Source organism: Mirounga angustirostris, unplaced genomic scaffold (assembly GCF_029215605.1).
Source record: "Mirounga angustirostris isolate CCGP_5_RB_7025 unplaced genomic scaffold, mMirAng1.0.hap1 SCAF_3, whole genome shotgun sequence".
Lineage (NCBI taxonomy): Eukaryota > Metazoa > Chordata > Mammalia > Carnivora > Phocidae > Mirounga > Mirounga angustirostris.
In genome coordinates, this window is record NW_026991711.1 from 124,143,074 (window position 1) to 124,162,075 (window position 19,002).

At 44.5% G+C, this 19,002-nt stretch overlaps 1 non-coding gene and 1 pseudogene across 1 annotated transcript; one reads left to right on the forward strand and one right to left on the reverse strand.

The window, feature by feature from the left end:
* Positions 1–10,609: 10,609 nt before the first annotated feature.
* Positions 10,610–10,801, reverse strand: LOC123840123 (U2 spliceosomal RNA). Its single transcript, XR_006789930.1, has one exon. It is a non-coding gene; the product is annotated as a U2 spliceosomal RNA (small nuclear RNA).
* Positions 10,802–15,489: 4,688 nt separating this feature from the next.
* Positions 15,490–16,889, forward strand: LOC123839120 (tetraspanin-17-like; annotated as a pseudogene).
* Positions 16,890–19,002: the final 2,113 nt, after the last annotated feature.

The window sequence follows — 19,002 nt, forward strand, 5'->3', positions numbered from 1 at the left end:
GTACTACATACAACTATTGGCTTTTATCATTACATGTATTTGCACATATTACTGAAAATAATGTTATGTTTTTATAGAGCATTAGAAATATTTCTGTAAAGCAAATAATTGTCTTATAATCTCTCAGTTGGCATTTTCTTTTTATAAATAACATTTTCTTACAGTTAGACCCAACTCTAATGCTCCTTCCTCCCTCCGTCTCCCTTCTTTGCATTTCTCTTCCATGATGCTGCTCTGCTTTAGATCTGGGGTGGTCGGGAAGCGTGAGGGGTCATTTCTATCAGTTAGCCCCCAGAGCCTGGTTCTCCAGATAGCACCTGACTGCTCCCCAGAGAGTTTATCAGTAGTAAAGGAAATGAAATACTATTTACTGTCCCTCAGGCAATCCCCTGCATTGCAGTCACCTGCAAAAGAGAGGAATGTCTTCCTCCACTTTATTGTGCAATTAGTAAAGGCAAGGGAATGCCTTCTCAAATGTATGCCCAAGGGCATGGATGTTAAATGGAACCACTACCCTCCTTTCTTCATTAAAAAAATTGTTCAAATATACAAAGAGTTAGAGAGAATAGCATAATGAGCCCCCATATATCCAACAGCTAGATTTAACAATGTTAACTTTGCTATATTTGCTCCTTGTTTTACTTGTTTATTTTTTTAGGTATCTTTTTAAATATTTTACTTATTTATTTGAGAGCGAGAGAGCAAGTGGGGGGGGAGCGGGGGAGGGACAGAGGGAGAGGGAGAAGCAGGCTCCCCACTGAGCAGAGAGCCGGACGTGGGGCTCTATCCCAGGACCCCGGGATCATGACCTGAGGTGAAGGCAGATGCTTAACCAACTGAACCACCCAGGCGTCCCTATTTGCTCCTTGTTTTAAACAAAATTACAGAGCATGACTCCCTTCTTTGCTTTTTTAAAAATAGCTTTATTGAGGTATACTTCACATAACATACCATTCACCCATTTAAAGAGCACAGTTTAATGTTCTTAGTGTATTTACAGATGTGTCCAACCATTACCAATATCAATTTGAAAACATTGTCATCACCCCAAAAGGAAACTTTAAATCCTCTAGTTGTTAACCCCACTTCCCACCACTTCCCTAGTCCTAGTCAACTACTAATCTACTTTCCGTCTCTATTATACATTTTGCCTGCCCTAGACATTTCATATAAGTGAAATCATAACATATGGTCTTTTGTTACTGGCTACTTACTTTCATTTAACATAATATTTTCAAGCTTTACCCATGTTGTAGCATGAGTCAATACTTTATGGCTGAATAATATCCCATTGTTTAGATATACCACATTTTATTTATTCATCAGCTGATGGATATTTGGGTTTTTTTCTACTTTGGGACTACTATGAATAAGGCTGCTATGAACAGTAGTCTACAAGCAACATGACATCTTACCCCTAATTTTTTTATATTCATCTCAAAGGGATAAGGACATTTCTCTACATAACTACACAATAGCATCCAAATTAGCAATCATCTAATAACCCAATTAAAATACAAGTTTCTTCGATTTCCTCAAAATCTTTTAAGTTTACTTGTTCAAATCAGGATCCAGTCAATACAACACTTCAATATATTAACATATGGTTGTTATGTCTCTTGAGTATCTTTTAATAGAAGAGTGCCATCCCACCTGCCTTTTTTCCTGACATAGGCTTGATGAACAGCCACAACCTCCTTTAAATCACCCTCTGGTTGGGGCGCCTGGGTGGCTCAGTCAAGCATCTGACTGTTGATTTCAGCTCAGGTCATGATCTCAGGGTCCTGGGATTGAGCCCATGGGATCAAGCCCAGAGTCAGGCTTGGTGCTCACTGGGGAGTCAGCTTCAGGATTCTCCCTCTCCCTCTGCCCCTCCCTCCATGCCCTCTCTCAAATAAATAAATAAATAAATCTTTAAAAAAAAATAAATCACCATCTGGCAGCCTATAAGAAAATAGCAGATAGGGCTTCCAATAGCCTCAATTCTAGTTATGTTCATTCATTGTTTTTGTAGTGAGTTTGAAGTTCAGTCCACAAAATAAGTGTACCTTTCTTTTTCTATATAGAACTTCCTTTGCACCCTGCCCAATTCTACTACATGGTGGATACTTAATCATGATTAGGATGGGCTTTCACCTTTCCCCAGGGTGGTGTCCAAGCTCCTGGGGGTTTATAGAGTGTAAACACGTGTGGGAGGAGGGTCTTGGGTCTCTGGATTACCATCTCCACAGCACCCACTGAGACATGCAGATGGCCCTCTGTCCATTCAGCGCATGGCGATCGGTGCTAGATCAGGCTCCCCTCAACCTGGAACATGCTGTCCTTAGGTCACCTGGCTCTTGGGGCCTTGTCAATGTATTCTTGAGCACATAATAAATATTCGATAGCTCCAATTTTCAGCGGGGAGATTAGGCATTCCATGGGGCCATCTTACGTCTAACTGTCCAGACTTGTGCTCTGTAATATGGCCTCCAGCTACAGGTGGCTGCCGAACACGAAACTGAAATATAGCTCCTCCAGATTGGGATGTGCTAGGACTGTAAATACGTCCTAGATTTCAAAGACTTCGTGCCAAGAATACAAAATAGCTCATTCACGATTTCTGTATTGATTACATGTGGAAATAATAATATTTGAATATATCGGGTTAGATAAAATATTTTATTAAAACTCATTTCACCAGTTTCTTTTTACTTTCTTTAAAGTGGCTACTTACCAGAAACACTGAAAATTCCATATGTGGCTCAAATTATATTTCTGTTGGACAGTGTGTTGGTCTAGACTCTCCACATGGCCATTCCTTCCCTATTCTTCTAATGCCACACCGAAGCAGGAAGAGTTCGGATGTTTTATTAACTGGGCAAGCTCTATTCTGGAATGGGATTCAGCAGGGTGGGATTCACCAAGGATTCACCAGGCCTCTTTCCTGAGAGGGGAATGACACCACTATCTCACTTGTTTCCTTTTTCGTCAACTTTCCTCCCTCTTCCCAATTCGACCATATGTAGTCAAGGGTAATACAGCCCTTCAGCCACTCTTCTAAATGTGTTGTGTATACCCCACCTGAGCTTTTGAAGGTCAAAAGCCAATCATTTGACTCTGGTTCTACTGTGTTATTTTTACCCCCAGGCAGTCTGTGGGCAGAACACCCTAGCTGCTGCCAGAATGGGGAGCTTTACAAAGAAACAGGTAATACTGAGAATGAAAACTGCATCAGTGACTGTACCAAACATCGCCCATTACCTGTCATTCCAGAAAAGTATTGTGCAATGATTCTGTGTTAAATGCTATGCGAGGATCTGGGAATACCAAGATGAATGAGACCCAGGTCCTATTCTCAGAAAGAACAGGCCTTATGGGTGATTGAAGAACGTAAATCCATAGGTGCCGTGGAATGTTAGAGGCACTGCGGCTGAAACATCTGTTCAGGATGCCGGAGGGCACAAGGAAAGGGCTAGACTGGCCAATTCCGCTGGGGGGGGGGGGCGGGGGGGGCAGAGCAACCAGGAAATGCAAGTGAAAGCACTACGGAAACGCAACACTTTTTATTATGGACTGTTCTAGTGCCTCCGGAAAAAAAATCTCTTTCTGAGCCTTGGTTTCCTCAACTGAAAGTAATGGGGATGATTTTGAGCAGTTCTCTACCTCAGAGCACTGTTGTGAAGGGGAAACGTTCAACAAATATACCAAATTGTTAACATGGTTTGGCATTGGTGGTGGGATTATGGGTGACTATTATTCTGTTCTTAATATTCTGAATCACCCAATTTTATATAATGAACAAGTATTACTTTTATAGTCTGTAAAAAAAAGAAGAATTTTATTTTAAATTTTGCCTTTGCTGCCAAACTTCTTGAGCTAGTGGTCTATACTGGCTCCCTCTACTTCCTCCCCGTTCACTGAATCCAACCATTGTAATCTGGCTTCCACCCCTCATCCAAAGGTCTCCAATGGCCTCCCACTTGCCAAGGCCAATGACCTCTTTTCAACCCTTGTCCAACTTGACTTCTCCACATCACTAACACAGCTCCTTAAACTTTCTGAAAAATCATTAAGTTATAGTGGTAATGTACCTATACTACAGAAAATAAAAACAAAAACCAAAACCCGGGATCTACAATAGCCACCACCATAATACAACCATGGCCATTTTGGTGTATTTCCTGCTAGTCTTTTTACTTAAGCATATTTTTACACCACTATGGCATAAATGTCTATCCAATTTTGAATCTGCCACCTCCTTGAAACTGTCCTTATTTCCACAAAACAATTCTTTCCTGGGTTTTCCACAAGTCGCCCATCTCTCAAGCTTACACACTAATGCACTAGTATGCGTAAAATTTTCCAAAGTGTTTGTTAAAATGAAGATCCCTGGACTTCACTCTACCTGCTCATTCATATCCTATTTTATTAGGATTGCTTTGGCTCCAAGAGTCTATGTTTTTCGCTTTCTGTAGCATGTGGTCCAAAGACCATACCGAAAAACACTGCATTGGACTCACATCTTCACAGCAAACAGCTAACCAAGCAACCCCAAACCCCAAAACAACCTTGCGAACCCAAACCACTGTTTCCTAATCATCAGATTCTCTAGGGCTAGGATTTGAGTATCTGTATATTTTTTACATCCTTCTTGTGATTCTGATGAACCCCTGCCTTAACTACAACCACACTATTCTATTTGCATTTCCCTGAACATAGAGCTCACTTTCAAGTCTCAGAGCCTTTAGCTCTTCACTTGGCCTGAATTCAATTCTTCGTCACATTCTTCCTTGAGCCTAGTTCAAAGGTGGTCTCTCCTATAAAAATGCACATCTCCTCCACCTTCCTTTCCCACTCGCAAATTAAAGTTAGTCATTTGATGTCTGCGTCTTTAGGCTGGGCAATGAGCTGCCTGGATGTATGAGTTCCCATTTCTGAGGAACAAATTACTCCAAGACTTAATGGCTTGAAAGGATAATAAACATTTATGATCTCACAGATCTCACAGATCTCACAGCATCTGCAGTTCAAGAATTCAGAAGCAACTTAGCTGGGTAGTCTCTCCCAAAGTTTCGGTCAAGGTGTAGGCCACAGCTGCAGTCATCTGAAGGCTTAACTGGGGCTGGAAAATCTACTTTCCAGATGGCACACTCAAGTGGATACCAAGTTGGAACTAGCTGTTGGCAGAAGGCCTCAGTTCCCCTCCCCAGGGATCTCCTCAGGGGTGGCATGTGCATCCTCACAACATGATGGCTGGCTTCCTTCAGAGCAGGTAATCCAAGAGAGAGCAAGGTAAAGCCTGTGATATCTTTTATGACTTAGCCTTGAAGGTCACACACCATCATGTCTGCAGGATTCTGTTAGTCACACAGGCTAGCCATGATACAGTATGGAAGATTATGCAAGGATAAACACCAGGAGGTGAAATTCATTTGGAGTCTTCTTTGAGGCTGACTACCACAGTGAATATCTATTCTTTTTCTCTATCCATCACCCCTTTCTCGGTGTAGGAAATGCATTTCATGTTGTACAACTGGAGTTGAACCTTCCTCATCTGAGGGGGAAGCAGGTAACCTATGTGTGGCCATTCTGAATATTCTATTCTCCTGGTCAGAGTGGTCAATCAAATGGGTGTGCCATCAACTGCAGCCAATCAGAATCTTCCTTGATTTTTGCTAGATGGATTCTGAGGGAGAGGGGGTCTCTATTCCTCTACTATTTTGATCCCTAAGAATGACTTAAGCTGAAGCTTCTTATAGCCATTGGTTCAGGTTATACTGGAGAAGGCTATCTTTAGTAAGGGAAAATGAGGCCAGCACACAAAGAGAGACAAAGATGAGCAGAGTTGAAAAGAGAGAAGGGAGTCCTGATGGAATAATTTGAGCTCCCTTGATCCATCCATGCCTGAAATTTATGCTCAGACTTTTGAGTTATATGAATCAATACATCTCATTTTTTGGTTAAGCTACTTTAAGTTGGATTCCTACTCCCTACAAGCAAAATGATTCCCAACAAACCAGCAGGATCCATATCTTATTTCTCTTGCGTTTCCAGCATTGGGTTCAATTCCTGGTCTCAATTCAAATTTGATGAATAAATAAATTAATTATTATATTTTTATATAAAATCAACCTGATATATGCAAATATTGGGGATGTTTTAAAAAGAATTTGCAACTTACCAAGTAACAGTTGTAAGAACCCTAAAAGTCCTAGAACCTTGAAATGCTTGTGGATCTGGCAGCCCCCAGAGCCATGATGTTAGTCTGCTGAGCTCATGGTTAGTTTCCTGTAGTTCTGTGATGTGGCTGAGTGAGTGGTTTGCCAGGATCCTGAGTGTACACAGAACTAGGCTGAAAAGGGGAATAAGAGGAGATACACACCATATTCCCTCCATGACAGGGAAATGGAAAAAGGCCCTGAGTGGACCTCCAAACACTCACTTCTGTGAGATGTGGGTAAAATTATGTTGCAGGAATTAAAGCAAGTAAATGGTAAAGGACATCCATAAAATGCCGGCTGTGGGCCAGTGGTTTCTGTCCCCTTGAAGAACTCTGCCCAGGGAGGAACTTGCAAAAAGCAAGGCACAAGATCAGATTTATAGCTGCAGGTAAAGAGTTCACCAAATAACTGTGCCAGTGATCAGATTATCCAACTCTTGGGCACCTGAGTGGCTCAGTCAGTTAAGCATCTGCCTTCGGTTCAGGTCATGAAACCAGGGTCCTGGGATCGCATCCTGCATTGGGCTCCCTGCTCAGTGGGGAGTCTACTTCTCCCTCTACCCTTCCCCCTGCTTGTGATCTCTCTCTCTCACTCTCGCTCTCTTTTTCAAGTAAATAAATAAAATCTTAAAAAAAAAAAAAAGATTATCCAACTCTTGCCCTGGCTGAGGGATTGAAAGGATCAAAAGGAACAGATAAAAATATGGCTTCATCCAGGGATATTTTGCTGTGACTTACATTGGTAACCTCACATGTGTGAACAGTTGATCTAGTATGGGATGATATAGGGAGATAGAAAAGGAAGGAAGTAAAATGTGGAAGAGAGAAAAACAGCTTGTCTGCTGCCTGCCTTTTTCTTCAAAGTCTTCTAACACTCGGCAGCTTTGTTGCGTCTAGGAGAACTGTTATACACATCATGGACCAAGTGACAGGTCTTTATTTTTAATTCATCACAGAAGCCCTGCTGCCCAAATGATGCCTGACAGAAAGATCTCTTGTTGGCAAGGGCCTTTTCTCAAGCCAAGGAAAACCTCAGAATTCCTTAGTTTTCCCCTTGGACTCTTATAGCAAGTCCAGTTTTCTTTAACTCTATAAACTCCTGTGGCTCCTGATCACATAGTGATGGCTATGTTTCAGAAAGGAGACTCATTTCTAAAACAATGAGAGCCTGGATTCTAGAGTCAGACTGCCTGTGTTGAAATCACTGCTTGTCCACTTACTCTGTATGATGTAGGACAAGTCATACTTTGTGCCCTTTTCCTGGAGAGTAAACCTCAGTTAAGCATATGATAATAGGGGGCACCTGGGTGGCGCATTCGGTTGAGCCACCGACTCTTAGTTTTGGCTCAGGTCATGATCCCAGGGTCTTGGGATAGAGACCCGCCATCAGCCTCCACGCTTAGCAGGGAGTCTGCTTCAGGATTCTCCCTCTCCTTCTGCTCCTCCCCCGCTTACTCTCTCCCTCTCTGTAAAATAAATAAACAACTTTAAAAAAAAAAAAAAAGAATATGATAGTAGTATTTCTTCAAAGATCTAGGGCAAGTATTAAATGAATACATGTATATGTTTATGTTTAGAGAGAATTTAGGACATGTAGTAAGCCTTATATAATTCATTTACATTATTAGTGTTATGCAGACAAAACCCCCATTTTTCTCTATGAGTCTTCCTGAATCTTTGTCATTGTAAGTACATTTTCTTTTTTCTTTTCGGTCCTCTTTTTTTTTTTTTTTTTTTTTCTTTTTCATTAAGTACATCTCATGGACCAAATGTTGGTTCACTGGCTTAAGCCAGTTTGGTGGTACATCATTGTCAGTATCTTGGTGGGGTCTCTGCCAATTTACATCCATAGAGCTTGGGGCTTCTGGCCCTCCATAGGACTACTGGGTGGTGAGGTCCATGAAAGTCAGTGTCTGACCAAATTCCATCTGCAAACACTGATTAGCGATCAAGCATGAGAGTCCTTGTATGCTCCCTGAGCTCAAGGCTCCCGACCAGAACCTTGCAAGAAATGTTTGCTTGTACCAGATACCATGTTGTCCTAAAGCAGGGTCCAGCCACACTTCTTATTGACTCAGGTGACAGAATCCTGCATTAAGTGGCAAGCATAGGACTAAACGATCACCCAAGTCGAGAGCCCCGTTCTGGACTCATCCAAAACTTATGCCCCATTCCTTTAACGGTGAGATTCCTGTTTAGTACACGTACCTCAAAAATCATGCATTTCACTAATACAAAGTTCTTTCTAGCATCTCTTATGCTAAAGAATAAATCCTCTAGTGTAGATTCAGAAATGAATTGTTCAAGGAGCTGTAGTAGCCACAGATCCCAAAGCCAAGTTCTTTTTTTTTTTTTTTAAGATTTTATTTATTTGACAGAGAGAGAGACAGCGAGAGAGGGAACACAAGCAGGGGGAGTGGGAGAGGGAGAAGCAGCCTTCCCGCCGAGCAGGGAGCCCGATGTGGGGCTCCATCCCAGGATCTGGGATCCTGACCTGAGCCGCAGGCAGATGCTTAATAACGACTGAGCCACCCAGGCGCCCCTCCCAAGGCCAAGTTCTGATTAGAGCCCTTCAGTGCTCACAAACCACCCCCCGGAGTTTGTATTCCCCATTAGAACTTTAAAGTATTCATTAACAACTCCTAGGGTGAATATTAAGACAAATTTTTAAAGCACTCACATATATCTTGCTGTCTAAACTGAAGTATTTAAATTATAACAATAATCACCCAATGCCTATGAAACCCTCAGACTGTAACTTGATTTTCTTTTTTTAGGTGACACTCTACCTATTAAGTCTGATTTTTTGAAGACATTCGTAGATTCCTCATTAAAGGCGAATACTTAAAATAACATCAGCTGATGAAATACTCTCTTTGCAAGAAATCTTCACAGCTCTTGATTTTATAATCGCTGAAAAATGTGTTTTCAGACACGTGGGTGGGTTGTAAGTGATTCTACATGTGACTCAGGCACTTTAGAGGTGACACTAACTAGAGCTCTTTAATACCAGAATTATCAGTGGGAAACAGTCCCCAAAGAAATAGATTCCTGATGAAGCTTAAATATCAATATATTGACACAGAAGATCTTTTAAATTCTTACTGTCTATAGGAAACAACTTTGGTTTATGGTAAAAAGCCATGCAGCCAAAACAGTAGAACAGAATTCAATGCCGTGTTTATTTAGGACACACCTCACCCCCTTGCTTATGAAACTGAGCTAAAAGTAGGTCACAGTAGGCAAAATATTAAAAGAAAATATAGATATTTATTTTTAGTGTCCTGGATGGTACATAAGTTTGGCTCTAGTTAATTGCACAGAGGGCAGCAGGGGGCATAGCTTTTCTGCAGGATAAGAGAGAGAAGGCAGAAGGCAGGAAAAATTAAGAAGGGCATTTGCCAAGGACAGGGTTTGTCTAGTGTGAAGTGGGTGGTATAGGGACGCCTGGCTGGCTCAGTCCCTAGAGCATACAACTCTTGATCTTGGGGTTGTGAGTTCAAGCCCCATGTTGGGTGTAGAGATTACTTAAAAATAAATAAATAAATAAAATCTGAAGTGGATGGTGTATCACTAAAAACTCAAACCAAAGTTTTTTGTTTTTGTTTCTCGTTATTGTGTTGTTAGGGGAAATGAAGGAACCCTACAATTATGGAGGCAAAGCAATTCACTGGGGTGTAAGCATGAAGCTGTTCAACTGCTCCCACTGCCCTCCGGTGGAATCCCTGGGCAGTGGGCTCCCTTTATACCTGACTGATAGTCCCACCCAATTCCGTAACTTCCCGGTCCTATTTCTAACACTCAGTCCTCCTCATCTCTCAACTTCAATCTCAAGAACAAAACAACACAAAACTTCAATGTCAATCTAGCGGGAGTGGGGGTGGGAGATGTGTCTGCCTTCACACACCCATCTTCTTCTTCTTTCCTAGAGAGGACCACCTGAGGTTTGCGGGGAGGGAATGAGAGGCGGGATCTCCTCACTTGACTCCTTTGGGCAGGAGGGCAGGAGGGCAGGAGGTGCCACGACCTAGCTTGCTGTTGCCTCTCTCACTCTTGTTAAAAAATATGTTGATTTTCTTCCCCACTCTAGCTGCCCATCTTCGCCCTCTGTGGGGGCACATGTCCTGCCACATAGTCTCTTGATATGAGGTCTGGCTCAGGATCAGCCTCTTTTTCTTTCTCTCGGCTCAGGCCTCCCCCTACCCACGCGGCCCTCTTACACAACATTCCTTTGGAGGTGGCACTGGCCGGGTGGCTCAGCCTCTGTTGCTTGTCTACTCTGCTTAGATGAAATTCTATCCTTGCAGTGCAAAGGGTGGAAACGCAGTCTGGAGCCTCAGGAAGAGGGAATTAGAGCACTTTGTAAGAGACAAGGAGAACAATAGAAAACCATCTTTCATTAACTCAAAGGAATGCATCATTCCTAGAAGGAATGCAATTCCAGGCTGGGGCAGGGAGTGGATAGAGCAAACTCTCAACCCATCTCCTAATTCCAAGCAGTAACTTAATGCCCAGCACACGGACAGAGAACACACCAGATGCTTTAATCGGTGAAAGCAGATACTGCATTTGATTTTAGCTAACAGGCAGAGAAGAGATAATGGTTCTACTTAAGCCACACCTTTCCCTTTCACATTTGAGGTGGAAGCTAGCGCCTCCAGAGCTCCCCACACCTCTTCAGTGCTCTGAATCTTGCCCTGATATTGCTTTGAACTGTTAAAATGCTCCTGAAGAAAAATCTTTCTTACTGGAAATAATTAGGTTTTCTTAAAGATTTTATTTATTTGAGAGAGAGAGCATGAGCGCGCGGGGTGGCGGGTGGGGGGAGGGGCAGAGGGAGAAGCAGACCCCCCGCTGAGCAGGGAGCCCGATGTGGGACTCGATCCCAGGACCCCAGGGTCATGACCTGAGCCGAAGGCAGACGCTTAACCAACTGAGCCACTCAGGCACCCTGGAAATGATTAGGTTTTGATGTCTTCTTCCTGAGGCCTGATTCAAACCCCTCCTTTGTGTACCAACTCGCTAAACTTAATTGTTCCGCTCCATCACCCCAGCTCCCATATTTTCTGTACCTCTTTGGGTGTCCAGGGACAACTCTGGGGCTCAAGTGAATAGATATTTTTAAAAAGACTTTATTTATTTATTTGAGAGAGAAAGAGAGAGAGAGAGAAAGCACGTGTGTATATAAGCAGGGGGAACAGCAGAGGGAGAGGGAGAAGCAGATTCCCGCTGAGCAGGGAGACTGACCCAGGACCCTGGGATCATGACCTGAGCCGAAAGCAGATGCTTAACCAACTGAGCCACCCAGGCACACCTAGACTTTTTTTTTTTATTTGACTGAGAGAGAGAGAGAGAGCACAAGCCGGGGGAGTGGCAGGCAGAGGCAAAGGGAGAGGGAGAAGCGGACTCCCTGATGTGGGGCTGGATCCCAGGACCCTGGGATCATGACCTGAGCCAAAGGCAGATGCTCAACCATCTGAGCCACAGGCAGACGCTCAACCATCTGAGCCACCCAGGCGCCCCCTAGACTATTTTTTTTTTAAACTTTTTATTATGCGAAATTTCTAAATCGTAGTAATCAAATTTCTACAATGGTTTCATAAATTGAGATCCTAATAAGGTTTATCTGTTTTATTTGATTGAAACATTTCTTTTTTTTTTTTTTAAGATTTTATTTATTTATTTGAGAGAGAGAGAATGAGAGAGAGCAAGCACATGAGAGGGGGGAGGGTCAGAGGGAGAAGCAGACTCCCTGCTGAGCAGGGAGCCCGATGCGGGACTTGATCCAGGGACTCGATCCAGGGACTCCAGGACCATGACCTGAGCCGAAGGCAGTCGCTTAACCAACTGAGCCACCCAGGCGCCCCTGAAACATTTCTTACAAGAGGCAGATTACATGAGGTTATGCTGTGGTAGCAGACAGCCCCCAAATCATAGCAGTTAATAACAACTCAGGTTTATTTCCTGCTCACATGAATTTCCATTGTGAATCAGCTTCACATACTCTTCACTCCTGGCCATGGGCTGAAGAAACAGTCCCCGTTCGGGATACACCCACTTCCTGGCAGATGGAATGAGAAATGGTTAAAACACAATGACTTTTAAAATTTCTGCTCAGAAGTAGCAAATAACACGTCTGCTCACATTTCATTGATCAAAGAAAATCACATGGCCAAAGCTGATGTTGGTGTGGAAAAAGGAAGCATAATTCTCCCAAAAAGGAGGGCCACATATATTGGGAATAATGCAATCTGTCATACCTTCTAAGTCTCTTTTAATGGTAGATTTCTCTCCTCATCCTTTTTCCCCCCAACTTACTAGTTGAAGAAATTGGGTAATTTGTGCTGTAGAATTTCCTGTATTCTGGATTTTGCTAATTGCATCCCTGTGGTGTACTTGTTTAACACATTCCTTTGTTCTTCTATTTCTTCTAAATCTATCATTAAACATATATGCATATTTAGACTCAGGTTCAAATTTTTGGCAAGGATACTTCTAGGTGGTCAGGTGTGTCATTAGTTATCTCTTGCTGTGTAACAAATCATCCCCCAACTTGGTGGCTTAAAACAACTGTCATCATGTATTATCTCATGGCTTCTGTGCATCAGGGATTCAGACAGGGCACAGGGGGATGGCTTGTCTGCCTTATGATTTCTGGGGCCAAGCTGAAAAACTCAGAGGCTGGACTGAAATCACCGAAGGCTTGACTGAGGCTGAAGATGCCTTGTTCAAGCTGGTTCACTCACTTGGTTAGCAAGTTGCAGTTAGTAAAAGGGGTCTTTTTCTATGTGGGCCTGTCCATAGGGCTGCTTGAGCATCCTCACAACATGGTAGTGGACTTCCCCCACAGTGATTGATCCAAAAGACCAATGTTGAAACAGCAATGTCTTTTATTACCTAGCTTGTGAATTCACATGCTGACACTTCAACTGGTCACAAAATCAGTCCTTATTCAGGGTGGGAAGTCTACACAAAGGCATAAATGCCAAGAGTGGAGGTTCACTGGGGGTTGGTCACCTTGGAAGCTGGAGGCTACACGTATCAAGTGGTTTTTGATGTTAAAAAAGATAAGTAGGAACAATCTATAGCATGCTGTGTGGAACAATGGTTTCCAGCATTTGAGATGGCATGGTCCAGGAGAATTTCAGGGGGGAAAGTAGGCCTAAGTAGAACTACTAGATCTTTATTTTGCCATGTAAAGTCACTCAAAAAGAGTAACCTGATAATTCTACCATCATTATTTTTTCATTTTTTTAAAAGGCCTTTTTTTTTTTTATAGAAGTACATTATCTCAGAGTGAAGAATTATCAGTTTTGATGTGGAGCAAGGAGAACTGCTCCACAAATGTACAGTGAGAATCCACTTCGGAAACATTCTGTGGTCAAGTGGAGAAGTCACATGCTCTATCATCCCACAGTTCTGCTCCCAGCTGTACGCCCCAGTGAAATGTATACATGCACACACCAGGAACCATGCATAAAAGTGTTCGTGCCGGTATGTTAACAATAGCCCCGCACTGGAAATAAACCAAATGCCATCAACAGTGGCTAGAAAGACAAACTGATGTATATTCGTACTGTATGCTTCCACTTACATTAAGTCCCCCAACAAGCAATACTAAAGTACAGTGCTTTAGGGTGCATACTTATATGAAAAAAGTGAAAGAAAAAAATAGAATTAGAGTGTGATTGTGATAAAGATCAAGGGGCACCTGGGTGGCTCAGTTGGTTAAGTGTGTGCCTTTGGCTCAGGTCATGCTCCCAGCGTCCTGGGATCGAGTCCTGCATGGGGCTCCTTGCTCAGCGGGGAATCTGCTTCTCCCTCTCCCTCTGCTGCTCCCCTGCTTGTGCTCTCTCTTTCTCTGTCAAATAAATAAATAAAATCTTTAAAAAAAAAGGATAAAACTATGGTTACATTTGTGGGGAGGGAGGGTTTTCTGATTTGGGAGAGACACAGGTAGACTGTTGAGATGCTGGCAATGTTTCTTGACCTCAGTGATGGTTACACAGATATTGCCTTGCTAACTCATTCAGCTGCACATTTTATGTTTTTTTCTGTCTGTATGCTATATTTTACCATAAAAAGGGGGTTTTAAAAGGGAAAAAATTAGTCTTTTTAATTGAAAATTTTAGCTTTAGGGGAAACTTTTTTAAAAAAAGACCATCTGTTCTTTCTCGGCTCCATTATCCCTCTCCCACCCCTTTCTCCGCACGGGGTGTCAGTAGGATCTCTGTTAGTCTCAGCGCCGGCAGCCTCACACGAGAGACTCGCACACATCCCTGATTCAGTGGGACAGGAGTGGAAGAATGGTTGTGTGCGCACACACGCACGAGGCTTCCCTCCCGGTGCTTCAAGAGGGCACCTTTGCGCCTCTTCCCAGGTTGGCGAGGAGAGGGAATAGCCTCTCCTCACCAACTCTGCAGTTTCCCAAAGACCGCCCCCCCAAACCTCCCCACTTCCCCATCCCAGGCCTTCTGGGCAGGAATGAGGGCAGACCTGCTGACAGGCATTGTCAGCAGGCCCCGCAGGCAGCCCCAGGGCCTGGGAGTGCCCTGGACTAAGAGCCGTGTGGCACTTAGCTTGCAGTTCTCAGCAGTGGGCCCGAAGAGCCCATTTTGGGACCAGGCACTTTACGGCATCCTGGTATGCTGTTGATGGAACATCTATTTTTTTTTTTTTAAGATTTTATTTATTTATTTATTTGACAGAGAAAGACACAGCGAGAGAAGGAACACAAGCAGGGGGAGCGGGAGAGGGAGAAGCAGGCTTCCCGCTGAGCAGGGAGCCCGATGCGGGGCTCGATCCCAGGACCCTGGGATCATGACCTGAGCCGAAGGCAGACGCTTAACGACTGAACCACCCAGGCGCCCCGGAACATCTATTATATGCCAGGCATTTCACTAGCTGTTTACATGGTGCAATGCTTTATAATTTACAACAGTTTATTTCATCTTCATAACAATTCTATGAAATAGATGGGCGATATCTAATTATTTCCCCTTTTCAAAGAGGCCATTGAGGCTCCTAAGGTTTGAGTATCTTACCTAAAGTCACTGTAAAGGGCTAGCCATACCTCTGAATACCTACCATACCCAAAACCTCTCTGCAGAAAAGTAACCCTGCGTGGTTTCTCAGGCAGGGTTTTGTTTGGTGTTACCGCCGGACCCACCCCCACTCCCCATCCACAGTTGATGTGGCCAGAAGAGGTGACCTGACTCAAGGGCAGCCAAGCTATAAGACAGAGATAGATGGAGTGGCCGCAGGAAAGATCTGCCCACACAGGAATGATGGTGACTGGGGAGAGAATTCAATCATCTTGGAAACGTTTGTGCAAAATACAGGGAAGCTGTTGTTACAATAGGAAAAGCTTTATAAAAGACCCCAGAGATGAAGAAGTTGTGCACAGGTACATAAGGAGGTAGAAATCATCAATAACCAGGGAGTATGAGTAAGAGTAAGGTTGACTGTGAACAGAGAGCATGTATCTGCTGATACCAACAGGAGGTGAGTTATTTAAATGACGCTGGCGGGAGCCCTGGAAGCAAAGATTTCAGGGGACCAAGTTCCCATAATGATGGGGGAGCAGCACCCCTATTGCTGAGTGGGCTCAGTCCCATCTCTGTTGGCTTCTGTTGTTCGGTTCCCTCTCGACTGTTCGTTTGTGTTGTTTTTGAAAAGTGTGAGCAGGGGCGCGGGAGGCCGTGGTCCCTGCAGGAAGGGCGGCCCACCAGCGCTCTGTCTGGTGGTGGCGGGGAAGCCACGGCCGCGAGGCTCGGCTCCCGGGGGCTCTGACCCGGGCAGGCGGTGGAGGGCCGGGCGCAGCTCCTGCTCTCCCCTGCTCCGTTGCCCCGGGCCGCAGGAGGCCGCTCACCGTGCGCGGCAAGCACGAGCCCTCCCAGCAACCCGGGGTGGGCTGCTGTGGGGAAGAGTTCCCGTTTGGCTGCAACATTGTCTTCTGGGTGCCGGGAGCCCTGTTTCTGGCCATCGGCTTCTGGGCCTGGGGTGAGAAGGGCGTTCTCTGCGGCAGCTCGGGGCTGACAGATCCCGGAGGCTTCCACCCCGCCAGGCAGTTCGTAGTGATCAGAGGCATCATGTTGGTGCTGGGCTTTGCCGGCTGCATCCGGGCCCTCCGGGAGATACCTTCCTGCTCAGGTTTTTCTCAGCCGTCTTCGGTCTCATCGGCTTCCTGGAGCTGGCAACAGGGATCTCGGCCTTCGTATTCATGGACTGGATTTGAGACTGGCTCAGTTTCTTCCTCAACGACAACATCAAGGCCTTTCGGGACAACATTGACCTCCAGAAGCTCATTGACTTTGCTCAGGAATATCCGTCTTGCTGCGGAGCCCGAGGGCCTAAAGACTGGAACCTCAGTATTTATTTCAACTACACTGACTTGAACCCCAGCTGGGAGCGCTGCAGGGTGCCCTTCTCCAGCTGCCTCAGGGACCCTGCGGAAGGTGTCCCCAACACCCGGTGTGGCTAGGTCGTCCGGCTCAAACTGGAGCTGCAGCAGCAGGGCTCCATCTGCACCGAAGGCTGCTGCGTGGGCCAGTTTGACAAGTGGCTGCAGGACAACCTGATTCCTGTGGCTGGGGTCTTTGTGGCCATCGCCCTCCTCCAGATCGTTGGTATCTGTGTGGCCCAGAGCCTTGTGAGTGACATCAAGGCAGCGAAGGCCAGCTGGTGAGGCTGCCACAGTGGCCATGGCCACCTGCCTGGCCTACCCAGGCACCACCCCCTTCCACTTCCCCTGCCATGCCACTGTGCCCATAATGGGTAAGGACACAGGTGTTTCTGCTTGGACCTGAGCTCTACATGGGGCTTGAGTGTGGGTGTGCTGTGCGCCCTGGGAGACAGCTGTGTGCCTTGGCCCAGGCTGCCTGTCCTGGAGCTGTGTGCATGGAGGGTGGGTGTGTCTCTGTGAGTGTGCACAGGGGGCCACCATCTCGGCTGTTGGCGGGTGGCCTAGGAATGGTGCAGCTAAGAAAGTGCGGGCCAGGTTGGGTGGGAGGAGTCTATCTTGTCCCCTCCCAAGCTAGGACACACTTCTCTGTGCATGGCTATTAGGGCAGGTTTGGGGCCTGCTGTTGCCTGGGACACAGCCTCCGGCAGCTCCAGAGCTGTCTTCTCTACTAGCTGGGACTTTTACCCTGCCACGAGCCCACTTTGGCCTCAACGTCTCAGACTCTAAAATGGACCCAAGAATTTTCTCTCCCTCACTTGCCTCTCAGTGATGGCTACAAACTACTCAAATAAACAAAACCCTGAAAAAAAAAAAAAGTTTAAGGCAGATAACCAAGCTATGAGAACAATGATCAAGGAAGCCTGAGCCTAGAGGCAATTAATATTATATCTTATTGGATGACAAGAGTAAAGCCTTTTTTCCAAAGTACCAATGGAAAAGTAAGAGATAGAAAATAAGAAAGTTAGAGAATTAATCTAGGAATCTATCATCTGATTAACAGGAAAGAGGGATTTTTTAAAAAGTGAACAGAAAAAAATGGAGTGGAGGAAATTATCAAAGAAATAATGGAAGAAACATCCCCCCAACTAGATGATGTGAATCTTCAGAGGCTAAGGTCCCATTGAGTGCTCAGTGAAACAAATGAGACAAATAAGCAAACAAAAAGCCAGGGCGTATCTGCACATAGGCCAAGAACACCAAGGAAAAAGAGAAGAGTCTAGAAAGAAAAAAACAGGTGACACACAGGAATAGGTAGGAGATGACACTAGACATCTTAATAGCAACATTGGACGCCAGAAGACAATTCTGAGCGGGGGTAGGGGGGGCGGGGGGTGGAATACTTACCAGTTAATACCCAGCTAAACTGTCAGTCAAGTTTGAAGGAAGAATAAAAGTATCTTTAGTCATTCAAGGCCTTGGAAGATTCACCTTCCAGGTTCCCTGTCTCAGGAAGCCATTAATGGTTGGACTCCAGCAAAATGAGTCTGTAAACGAAGAAGAAAGATAGCATGGAACAAAGGAAACAAAAGCCACAGGGGCACCTGGGTGGCTCAGTCAGTTGAGCCTCTGAGTTGGGCTCAGGTCATGATCCCAGGGTGCTGGGGATGGAGCCCCGTGTTGTCAGGCTCTCTGCTAAGCAGGGAGTCTGCTTCTCCCTTACCACGCCCCCCCTTCATGCTCTCTCTCTCTCTCTCCCAAATAAATAAATAAAATCTTAAAAAAAAGAAAAAAGCCACAAAGGGAAGCCACAAGCATGCAGGACACCTAGAGAGCAATCACTTCACAGTGAAGCAGGATGATGGCAGATTTGGAGAGGGTGGTCTCCAGGAAAATGATTATTAATATACTTGAGACTTTGACAGAATTTATAGCTTTATAAATTCTCATTGATCTATTCCTTTGTACTTTATTATTTTAATTACTATATTCATATTATGCTTTGATATCTAGTAACACAAGAACGTCCTCATTATTTTTCCTTTTCAAAAGTTGCTCTTTTGGATAAGCTAAACATTTAAATTGCAAAACAATATACACTTTTGAGTCCATGAAAAATATTATTGGGATTTTTATTCTAAATTATAAAGTATAGTAGGGTTAATATTTAGCTGGTATGTACTGCTTGGTTCTTCTAGTTGTTTCTAATTAGCAGCCATTTTGATTACTTGACATCTGTGACTCTATGACATACCAATTTTAAATATTTTAAAATCCCTGTGGCAGAGAATGGTAGCTGGGCATATAGCTGCCCAACCTTACTATACTTCACAGTATCCTCTGCAGTTCTCTTCAATGAAATGCCCGCCGAAGCAATGAATGTCACTTCTAGGCCTGG